The sequence below is a fragment of the Amblyraja radiata genome, chromosome 4 (genome assembly GCF_010909765.2).
Source record: "Amblyraja radiata isolate CabotCenter1 chromosome 4, sAmbRad1.1.pri, whole genome shotgun sequence".
Classification (NCBI taxonomy): Eukaryota; Metazoa; Chordata; class Chondrichthyes; order Rajiformes; family Rajidae; genus Amblyraja; species Amblyraja radiata.
The window spans coordinates 109,535,994-109,555,266 of record NC_045959.1 but is presented as its reverse complement, the minus strand read 5'-3'; the positions used below and the strand labels follow the sequence as shown (position 1 = coordinate 109,555,266).

At 48.4% G+C, this 19,273-nt stretch overlaps 1 protein-coding gene across 4 annotated transcripts in view; it reads right to left on the bottom strand.

Annotated features, from left to right (window-relative positions):
- Positions 1-19,273, bottom strand: part of slc4a2 (solute carrier family 4 member 2) — a 203,860-nt gene that overhangs the window by 112,805 nt on the left and 71,782 nt on the right. The window contains exon 1 of one of the 4 annotated variants that reach the window (XM_033020209.1): positions 9,555-9,787. The exons of the other annotated variants lie outside the window; for them this stretch is intronic. The gene's annotated coding sequence lies outside the window, so the exon portion shown is untranslated. Of the gene's footprint in view, positions 1-9,554; positions 9,788-19,273 lie in introns of those variants that run through there. 4 annotated transcript variants of the gene reach the window in all.

Genomic DNA, 19,273 nt, shown 5'->3' with positions numbered 1-19,273 from the left:
ATAATAAAGGTACGAATATAATAAATTAAGAATCAGTAATACGGGGCAACCAGACCATAATAGTGGAAAACCAAAGTCCGCAATGCAATCAAAACAAAGCCCATGGTAGATTATAGTTGGCAAGGTTGGCGTTGTGCAGTTTTCAATGGCTGTTGGGAAGAAGTTGTTCCTGAACCTGGAGGTCATAGTTTTTTAGGAACCTGTTGAGCACAAATATTGTGGGCCAAAGGGCCTGCTCCTGTGCTGTACTGTTCTCTGTTCTTCCCAACAGTAGCGAGATGAGAGTGTGGCCAGGGTGGGTCCTGTAGATCCCTTTGAAGGTCTGTACCCGTGATGGCCCGGGCAGTGTCCACTACTCTGCAGCCAACTCCCTCCACCCACAACACACACCAATGCCTCTGTTCCTCTCTACTTCCCCAAGTTACAGACATCTACCCAACTGAACATTGAATTCTCCCAATTTTGTTAGCCCTTGCTGTCTCCTCCCCTTCCTCAGCCCTTGGGCTGTCTCCTCCCATCCCTCAGCCCTCGGGCTCCTCCTCCTCCTTTTTCCTTTCTTCTCCCTGCCACCCCCCATCAGTCTGAAGAAGGGTTTCGGCCCGAAACGTTGCCTATTTCCTTCGCTCCATAGATGCTGCTGCACCCGCTGAGTTTCTCCAGCATTTTTGTGTACCTTCTACCCAACTGGAAACAGGAGTTGAACATTTAGCCCTGAGACATTCTATTAACTCTTGTTTGATTCCCTCGTTTTACACATCAACAAACCCATTCACTTGACTTTGTTACATATCTCTGAATGTAGAACATAGAACAGTACAACGCAGGAACAGGCCCTTCATTGCACAATGTCTGTGCCAGACGTGACACCAGATTAATCTCGTGTGCCTACACATGATCAATATCCCTTCCAATTCCCCGCGTATCCATGTGCCTATCCAACACCGCTATCGTATCTACCTCATCCATCATCCTGGCAAAAGTTCCAGGCACCCACCGCTCTATGTAAAATTACATTTTCCTTCTTTAGACTTTGCCAGTCTCACCTTAAATCTATGTTCATTCATCTTTGACATTTGCACCTTGGGAAAAGGTTTTGTACTCTACAACTCCCATCATTTTATAAACTTCTATCAGATCTGCCCTCAGCCTCTAACATCCAGGGTCAACAATCAAAGTTGTCCAACCTCTTCTTACAACTAAAACCCTCTAATCCAAAGTTGCCAGAAGGGTTTCGGCCCGAAACATTGCCTATTTCCTTCGCTCCATAGATGCTGCTGCACCCGCTGAGTTTCTCCAGCATTTTTGTGTACCCTCTAATCCAAACACTGATTGTAGTGCCCTTGATACCTCCAGCTAACAAAATCATATCTTGAGGAAATCTGCTGGTAATTTCAAGTGCCTCTGCTCAAGATCTGAAAGAAGTTTATAAAATTATGAGAGATGCCACTCGAGGAGGAAACCTGCTACTAATTTCAAAATTGGTCCTGCTTTACACTACCAGCACAATAGACAATAGGTGCAGGAGTAGGCCATTCGGCCCTTCAAGCCAGCACCGCCATTCAATGTGATCATGGCTGATCATCCCCAATCAGTACCCCCGTTCCTGCCTTCTCCCCATATCCCCTGACTCCACTACCTTTAAGAGCCCTTTCTAGCTCTCTCTTGAAAGTATCCAGAGAACCGGCCTCCACCGAGGCAGAGAATTCCACAGACTCACAACTCTCTGTGAGAAAAAGTGTTTCCTCGTCTCCGTTCTAAATGGCTTACTCCTTATTCTTTAACTGTGGCCCCTGGTTCTGGACTCCCCCAACATCGGGAACATGTTTCCTGCCTCTAGCATGTCCAAACCCTTAACAATCTTATATGTTTCAATAAGATGCCCTCTCATCCTTCTAAACTCCAGAGTGTACAAGCCCAGCCGCTCCATTCTCTCAACATATGACAGTCCTGCCATCCCGGGAATTAACCTTGTAAACCTACGCTGCACTCCCTCAATAGCAAGAAGTAGCACCAGGAGGAAGAGTACCTGGAACACTAAGTGCTGGAGTAACTCTGCAGGTCAGGCAGCATCTCTGGAGAACATGGATTGGTGATGTTCATGTTGGGGTACCAGTTCTCATTGACCACTTGGGGTTTACATGAAGGCAGGAAAGGCTTTGAAAACAGCTTTAGTGTTTCACTGGTTTATTCTGTTCCAGGATCAGTGAAATCACATCTCACTGGATTAGGGACACAAGGAATCGCAGATGCTGGAATCTTGAGCAAAACACAGTACTGGAGTAACTCAGCAGGTCAGGCAGCACCCTCCAGCGGAATGGACAGCTGACGTTTCGGGTTTGGACCTTACTCTGATGGGAGTACGGGGGGGAAATCTGGAAAAGGGTCATGGGGTTGGGGTAAAGCCAGGCAAGTGATATGAGTTAGAAAAGAACTGCAGATGCTGGTTTAAACCGAAGATAGACACAAAAAACTGGAGAAAAGACAAAATGACCCTACTTCAGAGTCTCGACCAACTCCAACAGCCTGAGGAAGTGTTCCAACCCAAACCTTGGTTTGTCCATTCCCTCCACAGTTGCTGCCTGACCAACTGAGTTCCTCCACTACTTTGTGTTTTGCTCGAGTTTGTGAATTTAAAATTAGATTTTAATAAATGAGTGCAGTGGTATCAGTAAATCAGCAATTAATTCAGTGAGTATAGTTTGGGTCCGATTTTTTTGTCTTTTTTCAGTGGGTGACCTGGGGGGGGGGGGGGGGGGGGGGAGGACCAGGCGGGCCGGGGTGGTGAGACCCGCCACTGGACCTTCCCCGGTGTTCCCCCCCCCCCCCCCCCCCCACTCGAATGTCCCATCCCCGCCCCCAGGCCCAGCGCGGAGAAACGCCAACCCCTGCTCACCTCCGCCTCTCCCGCCAGGCCAACCGACAGCCCGGACCGACAACACCAGCGGCCGCAGACTCACAGAACCCACAGCCAGCGACATCACCAGCCCAACCCCGCTCCAACTCCAGAGGAACCCGCTCCCCGATGGGCCGCTACGGCGACAAGTGCCAGTTCGCCCACGGCCTCAGCCGCCACCTCAAGTACAAGCCGTACCTTACACACCACCGGCTTCTGCCCCTACGGTACCCGCTGCCACTCCATCCACAACCCCGAGGAGGAGCGAGGGCTCCGGCCTCGCCTGCGTCAGAGCGCCAGCCTGGGCTCAGCCTCCTCCGGCTCAGCGCTAGACTGGCCTGCGCCGTGGGCCGCGCTGTAGGCTGCTTTCAGCCCCGACCTGGAGTTGGAGCTGGCCCAGACTCTGGGCTTGCGGCTGGGCAAGGGAGGGGGAGGAGGTTGCTGCTGCCGCCAGCACCACCATCACCAATAGTGCCCGCAGCTCCACCGGGCGCCCGGCCTGCCCATGGCCGGCAGGAGCCCGTCCACAGACTCTCTCTCTGACCAGGCCGACTCCAGCAGCAACGGCTCCACGTCGCCCGTCTTCGAGCAGGGCCGGCGGCTGCCCATCTTCAGCAGGACCTCGGTGTCAGACTGAGGAGAGGGGGGGTGGAGGTGGAGGGCTGCCGGCCAACCCGGCGGGACAGGCAGAGCCAAGCTGGATCCAGCGGCTGCAAGTCCGGGTCCGCCCCGCCAGCTCAGGGCCACCCCGGACAGGAGACGGGGACCCCCCAACAGCACCAGCAGCAACGGAGAGCTGACCCCGACCCCGGACGAAACGCAAGCCTGCACACAATGCAGCCACCGTTGCCAAGACTGTTTTATAGCTAGCGATGTATGACCTGGGCATGTGCAGTCGGAATACCGAACTGGCTGATTCCTCTCATGATTTTATACACCTCTATAAGATCACCTCTCATCCTCCTGCGCTCCAAGGAATAGAGTCCCAGCTTACTCAACCTCTCCCCATAGCTCAGACCTTCGAGTCCTGGCAACATCCTAGTAAATGTTCTCTGCACCCTTTCCAGCTTGACAACATCTTTGCTGTAACATGGTGGCCAAAAATGAAGACAACACTCTCAATGTGGCCTCACCAACGTCTTATCCAACTGCAACATGACCTCCCAACTTCTATACTCCATGGTGCCTACCTTCAATTTAAACCAGCATCTGCAGTTCTTTCCTACACATTCTATACTCAATACTCTGGCTGATGAAGGCCAATGTGCCAAAGGCCTCTTTGACCACCCTGTGATTCAACAAACTATGTACCTGTATTGCTGGATCCCTCTACTCTACAACATTCCCCAGAGCCCTACCGTTTACTGTGTAAGCTGCCCATGTTAATACTCCCAAACCTCATATTTCTCTCTATTAAATTCCACCTTGATGGGCTTGGATGAGTTGGATCACAGGGTCTGTCTCCAACCTGTAGGACGCTATGACTCAAGCTCCTCCCCTGACAGAATTTCACTAATGAGTTCTGTTAGCTCAGGTTCCCAGTGCCCCCACTGATAGGCAACTTTCTGTTTTGTCACTTGGCATCAGGCCAACAGGACCCTGACAGGTTGGTAGGTAGGAGTTGGCAACTTAACAGCACTCAGCAATCAGCTGCTATGGCTCCCACAGACAACCTGTACAGAGCCAAGTCGAAGCAAACAAGTTTGAATTCCTGTACAAGAAGGAACTGCAGATGCTGGAAAATCGAAGGTACACAAAAAAATGCTGGAGAAACTCAGCGGGTGCAGCAGCATCTACGGAGCGAAGGAAATAGGCAACGTTTCGGACCGAAACCCTTCTTCAGACTGATCGGGGGTGGCGGGGAGAAGGAAGGAAAAAAGGAGGAGGAGGAGCCCGAGGGCTGGGGGTTGGGAGGAGACAGCCCGAGGGCTAAGGAAGGGGAGGAGACAGCAAGGGCTAACAAAATTGGGAGAATTCAATGTTCATGCCCGCAGGATGCAGACTCCCCAAGCGGAATATAAGGTGCTGTTCCTCCAATTTCCGGTGTTGCTCGCTCTGGCCATGGAGGAGACCCAGGACAGAGAGGTCGGATTCGGAGTGGGAGTGGGAGTTGAAGTGCTGAGCCACCGGGAGGTCAGGTAGGTTCTTGCGGACCGAGCGGAGGTGTTCGGCGAAACGATCGCCTAACCTCCGCCTAGTCCTACCGATGTAGATCAGCTGACATCTAGAGCAGCGGATGCAGTAGATGAGGTTGGAGGAGATCCAGGTGAACCTCTGTCGCACCTGGAACGACTGCTTGGGTCCTTGAATGGAGTCGAGGGGGGAGGTAAAGGGACGGGTGTTGCATTTCTTGCGGTTGCAACGGAAAGTGCCCGGGGAGGGGGTGGTACGGGAGGGAAGGGAAGAATTGACAAGGTAGTTGCGGAGGGAGCGGTCTTTGCGGAAGGCAGACATGGGGGGAGATGGGAAGATTTGCCGAGTGGTGGGGTCACGTTGGAGGTGGCGAAAATGATGGAGGATTATTTGTTGTATGTGACGGCTGGTGGGGTGAAAGGTGAGGACTAGGGGGACTCTGCCCTTGTTGTGAGTGCGGGGATGGGGAGAGAGAGCAGTGTTGCGGGGTATGGAAGAGACCCTGGTGCGAGCCTCATCTATGGTGGAGGAGGGGAACCCCCGTTCCCTGAAGAATGAGGACATTTCAGCTGCCCTGATGTGGAACGCTTCATCCTCGGAGCAGATGCGGCGTAGACAGAAGAATTGGGAGTAGGGGATGGAGTCCTTACAGGAAGCAGGTTGGGAAGAAGTGTAGTCCAGAGAGCCATGGGAGTCAGTGGGTTTATAGTGGATGTCGGTCAGAAGTCTATCACCTGCGATGGAGATAGTGAGGTCAAGGAATGGTGGGGAAGTGTCGGAAATAGTCCAGGTGTATTTGAATTCCTGACCCTCTGCATCACCCGGAGGCCATGGAATACCTCAGTGACTTTGCTGACTGCTTTGACGCTTTATTTAATGCAATGACCAAAAGCTTTGAGGAGTGTACAATGGGTATCCGGATCAGCACGGATGAGTAGGGCCGAAGGGCCTGTTTCCGTGCTGTGTGACTCGATGTATTTATTTATAGCCTTGGCCATCTCCCCTGGCTCGACACACATTTCCCCTTTAAATCTCTAAGAGGACCCACTCTTTCCCTGTCTTTCTCTTGCGCCTGAAATACTCATCAAGTGTCATAGGGCTGTACAGCATTGAAACAGGCCCTTTGGCCCACCCTGTCCATGTCGACCATGTCATATATATATATATAAAGAGGGTGTGGGAGAGGACATGCGCTTCTGAGAGGCTTTTAGACAGGCATTTGGATTTGCAGGGAATAGAGGGATCATGTGCAAGCAGATGAGATTAGTTTAACGTGGCATTATGTTCAGCATGAACATTGTGGGCCGAAGAGCCTGTTTCTATGCTCTGCTGTTCGATGTTCTATCTCAGTTGCCTGTATCTAATATATGTTTCAATTTTTCTATCCTGATCAAACTTTCAATAACCTTTGTCATCCAAGATCTCCTAATTTTGCAATATTGTCATTTCACCCTTCCCAGATTACACTGGCCCTGAACTTGTAAAAGACTCCCGTGAGTCAGATGCTATTCTACCCACGAACATCTGTTCCCATGCCACCCTCGCCAGGTCTCACACTACTGAAATCAACCTTTCCACAACTCAAGATGGTAGAGACCACACTGACTGGTTGTACCCCAGCCTGGTTCAGCAACTGGAACACCCTGGAATAAAGGAGACTACAGAGAGTGGTGGACACTGCCTGGTCCATCGCAGGCACTGACCTCCCACCACAAAAGGGACCTACAGGAGGTGCTGCCTCAAAATAGTAGCCGGCATCATCAGAGACCCGCACTACTGTGGCTACGCTCTCATCTCGCTGCCACCATTGGGGAAGAAGGTACAGGAGCCCGAGAACCATTACCTCCAGGTTTAAGAACTGCTTCCCAGTATTCATCATGCTCTTGAACACTGCACAACACTTACCTCAGCAACTGTGATTTTCAATGGACTGTGTTTTTGGTTGCACTCAGTCTTCAGTTTTGCACTATTATGGTCACTTATTAATTTACCTATAAGGGTTATTAATTGATTATATTATTGATTATATATTTATCTGAGTGTTATAGAGAGTCATAGAGTAATAGAGTGATACAGTGTGGAAACAGGCCCTTCGGCCCAACTTGTCCTCACCGGCCAACATGTCCCAGCTACACTAGTCCCACCTGCTTGCGCTTGGTCCATATCCCTCCAAACCTGTCCTATCCACGTACCTGTCCAACTATCCTAAACGTTGGGATAGTCGCAGCCGCAACTACCTCATCTGGCAGATTGTTCCATACATTCACCACCCTTTGTGTGAAAAAATTACCCCTCAGCGCCGACCTGTAATATTGTCTGTCCCATTCCCTCCACAGATAGTCATAGAATTAGAAAGCATGCAGACTAAGATGCCCCACCTCTCTGCGTTTGGCCCATATCTCACCAAACCTTTGTATCTGTCCAAATATATTTTAAATGCTGTTATAGTACCTGCCTCAACTACCTCCTCTGGCAGCTTGTTCCATATACCCAGATGCTGCTTGACCCGCTGAGTTCCTCCAGCATTTTGTGTGTTCTGCTCCAGATTCCAGTTCCTTGTGTCTTTGAACTTTCAGATGGGCAGTCCTCGCCCTCAGACTCACCGCAACTGCTCAGCAAACCCAGGCAGGTCCGGGAGGGACGGGACGAGTGGAGTGCGGGAGGGAGCCTGCCTCAGTTCACCAGCAACAGCTCAGTTTTACCTTCCTCCTGGTCACCGAGAGTCACACTCCCCAATGTAACGGTTAATGCAGAGCCAGCTCGCAACTGACTCACAGATGGAGAGCGAGTGCCAGCGACTCTCCCACATCTGCAGTGACCGGCAGGGCGCTTGGTCCTGCTGGGATTCCCCCCCCCCCCCCCCGCCTCACATCAGCGAAGGGAACGTGGAGCCGTGCATTTCCATCGCTGTCAGCAGAGTTTCATACCAACTTCAGCCAGCAAAGGAAATTGCAACACAGCCAAAAGTGACTGGCACACTCCCCTCCCCCTCCTCTGCACCGCCCTTCCTCTGCTCACTCATCCTGCTGCCAAGTTCACAGACGAGATGGGGAGGGGGGGAAGAGAGGGAGTGGGGGGGAGAGAGGGAGTGAGGGGGAAGAGGGAGTGAGGGTGGATGAGAGGGAGTGAGGGGGAAGATAGGGAGTGAAGGTGGATGAGAGGGAGTGAGGGGGGAAGAGAGGGAGTGGGAGGAAGATAGGGAGTGGGGGGGGGAGAGAGGGAGTGAGGGGGAAGATAGGGAGTGAGGGTGGATGAGAGGTCGTGAGGGGGGAAGAGATGGAGTGAGGGGGGAGAGGGGAGATAGGGGGGAGAGGGGAGGATGAGAGGGGAGGGAGGAGGGGAGAGGGGGAGAGGAGAGGGAGAGGGGGGAGAGAGCGCGAGGAGTGGGGGGGGGAGAGAGGAGGGGGGGAGAGGGCAGGTGAGGGGGGGGGGGGAGAGAGGGAGGAGGGGGGAGAGAGGAGGGAGGGGGGATGAGAGGGGAGGAGAGGGGAGGGAGGGAGCTGAGGGGGGAGGAGAGGGAGGTGAGGGGGAGGAGAGGGAGTGGGGGGAGGAGAGAGGGGGTGGGGGGAGTAGGGAGGGGGGGAGAGAGGGAGTGAGGGGGGAGAGAGGGAGTGAGGGGGGATGAGAGGGAGGAGGGGGGAAGATACGGAGGAGGGGGGTGAGAGGAGGGGGAAGAGAGGGAGGGGGGGGGAGAGGAGAGGGGGGGGGGGAGAGGGGAGGGGGGGGGGGAGAGAGGGGGAGGGGGAGGAGAGGGAGGGGGGGGGGGGAGGGAGAGAGGGGGAGGGAGGGGGGAGGAGAGGGAGTGAGGGGGGATGAGAGGGAGTGAGGGGGGATGAGAGGGAGTGAGGGGGGATGAGAGGGAGTGAGGGGGGAAGATACGGAGTGAGGGGGGATGAGAGGGAAGAGAGGGAGTGGGGGGGAGAGAGAGGGTGAGGGGGAGAGAGGGAGGGAGAGAGGGTGAGGGGGAGAGAGGGAGTGGGGGGGGGAGAGAGAGAGGGAGTGAGGGGGGAAGAGAGGGAGTGAGGGGGGAAGAGAGGGAGTGAGGGGGGAAGAGAGAGAGTGAGGGTGAATGAGAGGGAGTGAGGGGGAAGAGGGAGTGGGGGGGGAGAGGGAGTGGGGGGGGAGAGGAGGGAGATGGAGGGGGGGGAGAGTGGGAGTGGAGGGAAGAGATGGAGTGAGGGGGAAGGGAGGGAGTGGGGGGGAGAGAGAGAGGTGGGAGAGAGAGAGGGGGGGGAGTGGGAGGGAGAGGGGGAGTGGGAGAGAGCGAGAAGGAATGGGAGAGAGGAAGAGGGAGTGGGAGAGCTCGGCTGTGTGGAGGCCGGAGCCACCGGCAAGAAACTGCGCTCATCCCTCCGGGGAATGCGAGATATTCCCAGCATGTGCCCTGCTTGCAGTAGATTGCAAACATCCACACTCCCTCTGGCTTTCCATTGCCTCCCGGGACACGGCATGAAGGATGGGGCAGTAAAGACAAGCTCCCCCAGTACAACATGAACCATCGAAAAACATTCCTCAAAGACCTACTCACAAACAAGGCCCTGCTGGCATCTGGATCAGGTTTAAAGGCACAGGCCGAAAATAAATGTAACTCAGGTTGCAGCCACACTCCCACTGAGCTCAACGACTTAAAGCGGAGAGTGACTTGCGATCTGTTTTGTCTCCATGGACTCTCTCCCAGCACTGACGTTGCAACCTATCGGGACTCAAGGAGACGGCCAAGGTTAGTGTATTTCCATATCCTGCAGACACAGGGGGAAGCGCACACTTACCCCGGACCTTGAGTGACCTCTCAAACAGCAGCCACCCATGTGGAACTTGGCACAGTGCTGCCCTCCTTGAGTGTTGCACACTCCGCCTGGGTAGCTAGTGAACTCCGAATTCCCCAAACTTAGGTAAGTAACCCACGGACCAAAATTACGAGATAACGATAGAAGAGATGTGAAATGTGAAGCTAGAGGAAGGAATATAGGTGGAAGGGGTTGGGGAGGACAAAATAGGTGCACATCCAGGTGGGGCACAGGGAAGGGAGGGGGAAAAAGGTGGGAGGTGGTTGTTCGTTTTGTTTATTACTATTGTCACTGTACCAACGTGCAGTGAAAAGCCTTTTTGATTTTTTTTGCTTTGCGTTTTTCGCTGACTGGATAGCACGCAACAAAACAGATTTTCACTGCCCATCGCTACACGTGACAATAAACTAAACTAACAACCCCCTCCCCACACACACCTTTTATCTCCCTCTCTTCTCTGTGCCCCATCTGGATGTGCACCCTTCTCTTTCTCTCCACCTATGTTCCTTCCTCCAGCTTCACATTTCACATTCCTATCCTGATAGAAACATAGAAAATAGGTGCAGGAGTAGGCCATTCGGCCCTTCGAGCCTGCACCGCCATTCAATATGATCATGGCTGATCATCCAACTCAGTATCCCATCCCTGCCTTCTCTCCATACCCCCTGATCCCTTTAGCCACAAGGGCCACATCTAACACCCTCTTAAATATAGCCAATGAACTGGCCTCAATTACCTTCTGTGGCAGAGAATTCCACAGATTCACTCTCTGTGTGAAAAATGTTTTTCTCATATCGGTCCTAAAAGACTTTCCTCTTATCCTTAAACTGTGACCCCTAGTTCTGGACTTTCCCAACATCGGGAATAATCTTTCTGCATCTAGCCTGTCCAACCCCTTAAGAATTTTGTAAGTTTCTATAAGATCCCCCCTCGATCTTCTAAATTCTAGCGTGCACAAGCCAAGTCTATCCAGTCTTTCTTCATATGAAAGTCCTGCCATCCCAGGAATCAGTCTAGTGAACCTTCTCTGTACTCCCTCTATGGCAAGAATGTCTTTCCTCAGATTAGGAGACCAAAACTGTACGCAATACTCCAGGTGTGGTCTCACCAAGACCCTGTACAACTGCAGTAGAACCTCCCTGCTCTTATACTCAAATCCTTTTGCTATGAATCACACTTTTTGTCTTTTCATCCCTGGCCTTTGTCCTATTATCTACCAGTCAACCCTCCTCCCACTTGCCCGTTCACACCTATCATTGCCAGGCTTTGTCCGGCCCTGACCAAAGATCTCTGCTATAGGATCTTTGGCCCTGACCCCTCTTCCAGATTTTCCAATCAGTCTGAAGAAGGGTCCTGACCTGAAATGTCATCTATCCATGTTCTCCAGAGATTCTGCCTGACCCGCTGAGTTATTCCACCACCTTATGTTTCTTTTGATAAAACAGCATCTGGAGTTCCTTGTGTCTGCAGATAACAAGATACACCGACACTGATTGAATGACATTTTGCACCATTATAACAGCAGGGCACCCACTAATGTAAACTTCGTGTTGCACACTTTATGCTCTTTAAGACAAAGAGCATTAATTGTATTTTTGTTATGGTTCCACAGACCTGGATGTTGTTGGCACAGCCAGGACTGACAGCGGTCACTGAGTGCACCCCCATGGCTGGGCCATTTAAAGAGACAGGCTAGTTGTTCCTATCAGTAGGTATGGACCCGCATGCGAGTTAACAGACCTTGCCCCACACGACCACCAATCCTGTGACTGGCACCATAGCAGGCCTCAGGAGGACAGACCAGTCACTTCACCATTACACTCTCGTTCTCCAACGGATATACCGCAGAGAGCACATCGTTTAGTGCAACAACTCTAACAAAGGAGATCACAGAGAGTGGTGGACACTATCCGGTTCATCACATGTACGGACCTCCCCACCATCGAAGGGATCTCCAGGATGAGCTGTCTCCAAAAGGCAGCCAATATCAGCAAAGACCCACACCACCCTGGCCACGCTCTCATCTCCCGACTTACCAGCGAGAAGAAGATAAAGGAGACTGAAAACCGTGATTCCCGGGTTCAAGAACTGCTTCTTCCCAGTAACCATCAGGCTCTTGAACAGTGCACAAAACTAACCCCAGCAACTGTGGTCTACTATAGTCTATGTCCAGAACCAGGGGCCACAGTTTAAGAATAAGGAGTAAGCCATTTAGAACGGAGACGAGGAAACACTTTTTCTCACAGAGAGTGGTGAGTCTGTGGAATTCTCTGCCTCAGGGGGCAGTGGAGGCCGGTTATCTGGATACTTTCAAGAGAGAGCTAGATAGGGCTCTTAAAGATAGCGGAGTCAGGGGATATGGGGAGAGGGCAGGAACGGGGTACTGATTGGGGATGATCAGCCATGATCACATTGAATGGCGGTGCTGGCTCGAAGGGCCGAATGGCCTACTCCTTCACCTATAGTCTGTGTCTTTGTTTGCACAATAGATTTTGGTTTTGCACTATTTGGTTACTTGGTATTGCTGTTGTTAATTTATTGTATTATTGATTATTGTACATTTACCTTGTGTTTGCTTGAATTGGCCTTTTGAACCAGCAAGAAAGAATTTCATTGTTCCATTGCCAATACATGCGACAATTAAACATGCTTGACTCCTGAATGGAAACTTGTCTAATTCCACACAGTTGTTCTCACCAAAGATTCATGGGTTACATACAGAGCTCTCACCAGTGTTCCGTTAGTGTGCCCCACCCCCCCACACACCACGCCTTTCTCTGACTGCAACTAAATAAGTTGTGAATGAGACCATATGGTAAATTGCCTGCAGCTCTGGTCACCCAGCTACAGGAAGAATGTCATTAACTTGGAAAAGGTGCAAAAAAGATTTACAAGGCTGTCTTGTTTCCTGGCCCTCCAAAAATATTCCAAATGGAATTTAAACTGGAGGTGGCGGAGGGTGGACTGAAGCAAAAAAGGGTTCTTGGCGAAAAAGAGCTACCTTAAATTTAGTTGCGTCTGGTTGGGTAACTATGGTAGGGTGAAAACTATTCCATGCTTTAATTGTGCGGGGGAAGAATGATTTACTGTACAGTAATAGGGAGGGCTCTGGAGGATTGAAGTTGTAAGGAGAAGCTGGATAGGCTGGGTCTTCGATCGCTGCAAAATAGGAGGCAGAGGAGTAACTTTATAGAGGGTTTTAGTTTTAGTTTAGTTTGTTATTGTCACGTGTACGGAGGTGCAGTGAAACGCTTTTGTTTGTGTGCTATTCAGTCAAAGAAAAGACTATAGATGAATACAATCAAGCCGTGTACAAAATCATGAGGGGCATAAACAAGGACGGTGGTCAGTCTGTGCCCCAGGGGAGGGGATTATAAAACTACAAGGCATAGGCTTTAGTAGGGGAAGATTTAAAAGGGACCTAATGGGGAACTTTTTCACATATATTGTATGAATCGAACAGTCACAGCGAGTGGTAAAGCCATGACAACATTTCAAAGGCACTTGGACAGGTACATGGATAGGAGCTTTGGAGGTGTATGGACCAGGTGCAAGATAGTGGGACTAGCTTGGTTAGACATGTTTTTTTGTTATGAAAGAGTTAGGCTGTAGGGGCTGTTTCTGTAGCTCTATGATTTCGGTCCCCGACTTTTACCTTAAACCTTATGCACTCTAGTATTAGCGGTGCTGGCTCGAAGGGCCGAATGGCCTCCTCCTGCACCTAGTTTCTATTTTCTATGTTTCTAGACTCCCCTATCCTGGAGAAAAGACCGTGTCCATCCACTTCCCTTCTGCTCCATTGGGCCATTCTTTGGAAAGTGAACCAAATTTCACACACGTGACCAGATGCCATCACATAAAGTAATACATTCAAAAATTCTTGTAAGAGATTCATCTTATTCATTGCTATTTTCCTACCTACAAAACTATAATGCATGTCTGCTATAGATATGAACATTCTAGCTTTTTAAAATTCACAGTTTGTAAGATAAAACTGAGTTATGGAAAAAAAATGCTTCTGTGTCCGATCACATACGTGACCGGTCCTATTTGTCCTCTCTCTGACCCTAAACAAACATTGTCAACATAACATTAAAATTTCACTTGATAAACTGAAATAAGTATGAAACAGTAGAAAACAATATACCTGTAATGCTTTCAGAATTAGAGGAGACGTATATTCCACAATGTTTCATGTTTTTGGTCACACGTGGCGAAGAATGAGGCCCATTGCTTTTAGCTTTAGGTGTATTATTGTCATATACGTGGAGGTACAGTGAAAAGGTTTGTTTTGCATGCTTTCTAAATAGACCAGATAATACCACACAATCAAGTCAAATTGAAGTACAATAGGTAGAGCAAAGGTGAGGATACCGAGTGTGGAATGTCGTTCTCAGCATTGCCCCGCACCAGCTCCGGAGACAAAGTCCAATCTCTGCAATGTGGTGGAGGTGAATCGGATAACAATACCCTCGCTTATGGAAAGAGTACAGAGTAGATTTATGAAGATGTTGCCAGGAGTCAAGAGCTTGAGCTACAGAGAGAGATTGGGCAAACTAGGACTTCATTCCTTGGATCACAGGTGGTCTTACAGAGGTGTATAAATTCATGAGGAGAATTGAAGGGGTCTTTTATCCAGGTGGGGGAATCAAGAAAGGCTATGTTTATGGTGAGAGGGAACATTATTAATAGGAACCTGAGGGGCAACTTTGTCATTGTATGGACGATTATCTTAGATGAGGTATCTTGGTCAGCATGGATAATTTGGGCAGAAGGCCCTGTTCTCGTGCTGTATGACTCCATTACTCTTATGGTCGGGCCGTTCAGAAGCCTGATAAGAGAATACAATCTGCCCTTCATTTATAAATCATTTATACAGACTGTAAAAATGTAAAGCTCCTGCACTAATCTCTGTGGCACCTCACCAGTTATAGTTTGACAACCTGATAATGATCAATTTACCTTGAACTGAGACAACTCCCTATCCAGGTAATATCTCCTCCATACCATGAGCTCTTGCCTGTTCATTAACCTTTCATGTGGCTCTTCTGGAAATCCAAATACACCACTATCACATGTTTCCATTTAACTACCATGTTTGTTACAGCTTGCAATGTTTGTGTCAAACACAATTTCTGTTTTGTTAGATTACGTTAATTGTATTAGGAATTTCCATATGTCCCTCTGCTATTTACTTAATAATGATTCCAGCATTACCCCAGTGACAGATGTTAGGCTAACTGGCCTAAATGTTCCTGCTTTCTATTTCAACATAGTCAATAGTGTTATAGCATGGAAAGGGGCCCTTTAGCCTAATATGCCAATGCTAATCAAGATGCCCGATCTACTAGTCCCCACTTGCCTGAGTTTGGTCCATATCCCTCTGAACCTTTCATATCCATTTACCTATCCAAATGATTTTTAAATTATGTTATAGTACCTGCCTTAATTACCTCCTTTGGCAGCTCGAATAGCCTATCAAACTTTTACAGCTCTAAAGTTGACAACACACTGACTGGTTGCATCACCACTTAATTCTGTAACTCAAACGTCCAGGAGTGAAGAGATTTAGTGAGTGGTAGACACTGCCCGGTCCATCGTGGGAACTGACCGCCCCATCATTGGGATACAAGGGATCTACATAGGTATGTTGCAAAACTTACCTTCAGCGGCGCTGCAGTTCTGTCACTGCCCGTGTGTGCGACTTTGGCGCCTTAGAGAGGGGGGGCGGGTTTAAAATGCCGTTTCCTCCAGGCTGTTTAAATCGATGTTCATCAGCCTGTTTAATTGCTCAAGAAAATCACTGCGACTGCTGTTCTCTGCAGTTATTTTTAAGCTAAGTTAGATAATTTAATTGTTATAGTAAATTAAAAATCATCTTCTAAAGCCGTGAACGCCAACAACGGGACGGATCTCACGTAGGGGACAAGGCAAGGTAGGCTGTTTATTTTTACATTAAAAAGTGCTTCTTAAGTTCCCTTTAATCAAAATTTTAAGTTGCGAGAAGGTGACTTGGAGCCCCCGAACCAGCAGTATTTTTCCTGCTGATATCGGGCTCAAAATCACTGCAACTGCAACGTTCCAAATGATCGTGTTCCAGAAAAACCCACTCGCAAGATGATTTAAATGGCCATTAATTTGCAGGTATTAAACACTAAATTCCTTCCATTTGGCCTATAAATCCATGACAATGAGATTTAAAAATCATGTTATATTGTGAATTCTTGTGTGTATGTTATTTGGACACAGGCTATTTAAAAATGTTGATCTTTTCTTAAGAAATGGATAGATGTTTAGATCTAGTAATTGAATTATGTAATTAGCTACAATTGGGTAACTAACTAATTATATGCTTTAATTTCAGGTCATCCAAGTAAGATTGTGTCATATTTGTTTCCGAATGCTTCAATCTATAATAACTGAAAATTTCTTTCAGTTTTCTTAATTTTTTAATAAAGTTATCGCCATTTGACTGTCCTTGATCACAGCTTTTGTGTTAAGTCAATGGAAAAGCAATAGGGAACAAGATGCTAATTTCCGAGTATGAAAATGGCCATAACTTTTTTAATACTGAAGATATGAAAGTGAATTAGGTGTCAAATTAAACTTATTTTTATGCTTTATCTGATGGGATAAATTGCAGACTTGATTTTTAAAATCTCAACATTTTGTAACATTGCTACTCTACAGGAGTTGCTGTAGCTAACATTATCAAGGACCCACACCATCTTGGCCACACTCTCATCTCACTGCCACCATCGGGAAGAAGGTACAGGAAGGAGCCTGAAAACCATGACCTCCAGGTTCAAGAACAGCTTCTTTCCAACAACCACCTGGCTCCTGAACTACCCTGCACAACACTAACTACAGCCCTACCTCAGCAATGAACAACTGAGACTTTTATAGATTGGACTACATACTTCAGTTTTGCATATTGTGGTCAGGTTATTCAATGAATGAAACTTTATTGTCACATGTACCTAGGTACAATGAAATTCTTTGTTTTTGCATACAAAAGAAATCACGCAGCAGACCTCGCCTGGGCAGTACACAAAGAGTTATCGTGTTTCTGGCGCTGACAAAGTTACAAAATATTCATCAAACAGTCATATCTTCTCGCAGTGGCATACCTGGCCTGCCGCTGCACGTGGCAGCAGGTTCCCCTCCCCCACCATCACTGGGTCCTGCTTCGATCCCCCTTCATTCTCAGTGGCCCTCACTGGGCCCCCCCACAGTCTCGGTAGACCCGCGGCAGGTCCCCCCTTCGTTGTCAGTGTCCACCCCCCCCCCCCCCCCCACGGGGTGCTCTGGGCGGCCCTGCTCGCTCTCAGCACCGCAGCTCGTTGGGATTACCTAGTATTAGAGTTATTAATTAATTACATTATTGATTATTGTCTATTTATCCATATATTATTGAATTAAAGGTTCCCCGGTATCTGAGACAATTAAAATCTCTTGACTCCTTTTATGAATAGGGGCAATACATTTCTAGATTTTCAATCTGTTAGGACCTTTCCAAGTTCAATGGAATTTTGGAAGATCACTACAAAGGCATCTATAATCTTTGCACTAACTTTATTTCTGATATCACAAGATGCTGATCATTGGGTCAATGGGGCTTTTCAACTTTAACTCCCACTAGTTTGTTCAGTAACTTTCCCCCAGCAGCTGTGATGTAATCAAAGACTTGTTCCACACCAGTCATTCCTTCTTCCTGCTGCTCCCATCAGCCAGAAGGTACAGAAGCTTGAAAGTTACAGTTAAAAGTGCGCACCACCAGACTAAGGAACTGGCGCGTTCTGCTCTGTTATCAGGCTTCTGAATGGTCTTTCCATAAGCTGGGGTACTGTCCAATGCACCTCACTACCCCATCGTGGACATTTGACTTTGTCTCTGGAACTGATGCACTGCAGGGCTGAGAACTATATTCTGCACTCTGTATCTTCCCCATTGCTCTATCTATTGTACTTGAGTCTGACATGATAGTATTTATGTTTGGTATATCTAATCTCTTTAGATAGTCTGAAAACGGAAGCTTTTCACAGTAGTATGAAGATGTGACAATAATAAACCTGAACCTTAAATTCCCTACTCCCTGGTGTCCTCAGATTTTCTGCTCTTATTGGGATCTACCATTCTATTAATCATACTTTTGCTCTCTGTTTATAAATCACTGGATCCCAATTGCTCTTGTAATCATTCATCCTATCTATGCTGCCACCATTAACCACCTTTGCATAATTTTAATCAGTTTCCAGGTTGCGGGTGTAATTTTGTGCCCAACCCTGCCTGCCCTTGAGATTTTGGCAAGCAACCTTTGTGAATACTGCAGTCCCTCATATACAGCCAGCACAGCAGCCAGGCTGCGCACAGACCTCCAGGATCCTGAACATGTGGCAATGAAGAAACAGTAACTTACTGCCTAGTCTGAAGAGTCCCGACCCGAAACATCATCCGTCCATTCCCTTCACAGATGCTGCCTGACATGCTGAGTTCTTCCAGCACTTGTGTTTTGTTCAAGGTTCCAGCATCTACAGTTCCTTGTGGTCTCATCACTACATTCAAGCCATACACAAATACAATTGGCAGTGCAATGAGAAAAATACCAGAGTGCAGGGTGTAGTGTTACTTCCTAATAGCGTTACAGCTGCAAAGAAAGTGGAATATCCACAATGAGGTAGGCTGGAAGATCGGGATAAAACCTTTAGTTTATGAGGGGACCGTTCAGTCGTCTGACAACAATGGAGAAGAGGTTGTTCTCGAGTCTGGTGCTGCGTGCTTTCAAGCTTTTGATGGGAGAGGAATGAAGAGGGAATAAGAGGGAATGAACGGGGTAAGAGTGATCCTTGATTATGTTGGCTTATTTCCTGAGGCAGGAAGAAATGTAGATGGAGTCCATGGGGAGGGAGGCTGCTCAGTGGGTTGGATTGGGCCACAGTGCCCTCCATAATATTTGGGACAAAGACCCTTTATTTAATTATTTGCCTCTGTACTCCACATATTTGAGATTTGTAATAGAAAAAAAAAAATCACATGTGGTTAAAGTGCACATTGTCAGATTTTAATAAAGACCATTGTTATACATTTTGGTTTCACCATGTAGAAATTACAGCAGTGTTTATACATAGTCCCCCCCCCCTCATTTCAGGGCACCACAATGTTTGGGACACAGCAATGTCATGTAAATGAAAGTAGTCATGTTTAGTATTTTGTTGCATATCCTTTGCATGCTTTAAGTCTGCGATTCATGGACATCACCAGTTGCTGGGTGTTTTCTCTGGTGATGCTGTGCCAGGCCTGTATTGCAGCCATCTTTAGCTTTTGCTTGTTTTGGGGGCTAGTCCCTTTTAGTTTTCTCTTCAGCATATAAAAAGCATGCTCAATTGGGTTCAGATCAGGTGATTGATTTGGCCACTCAAGAATTGACCGTTTTTTAGCTTTAAAAAACTCCTTTGTTGCT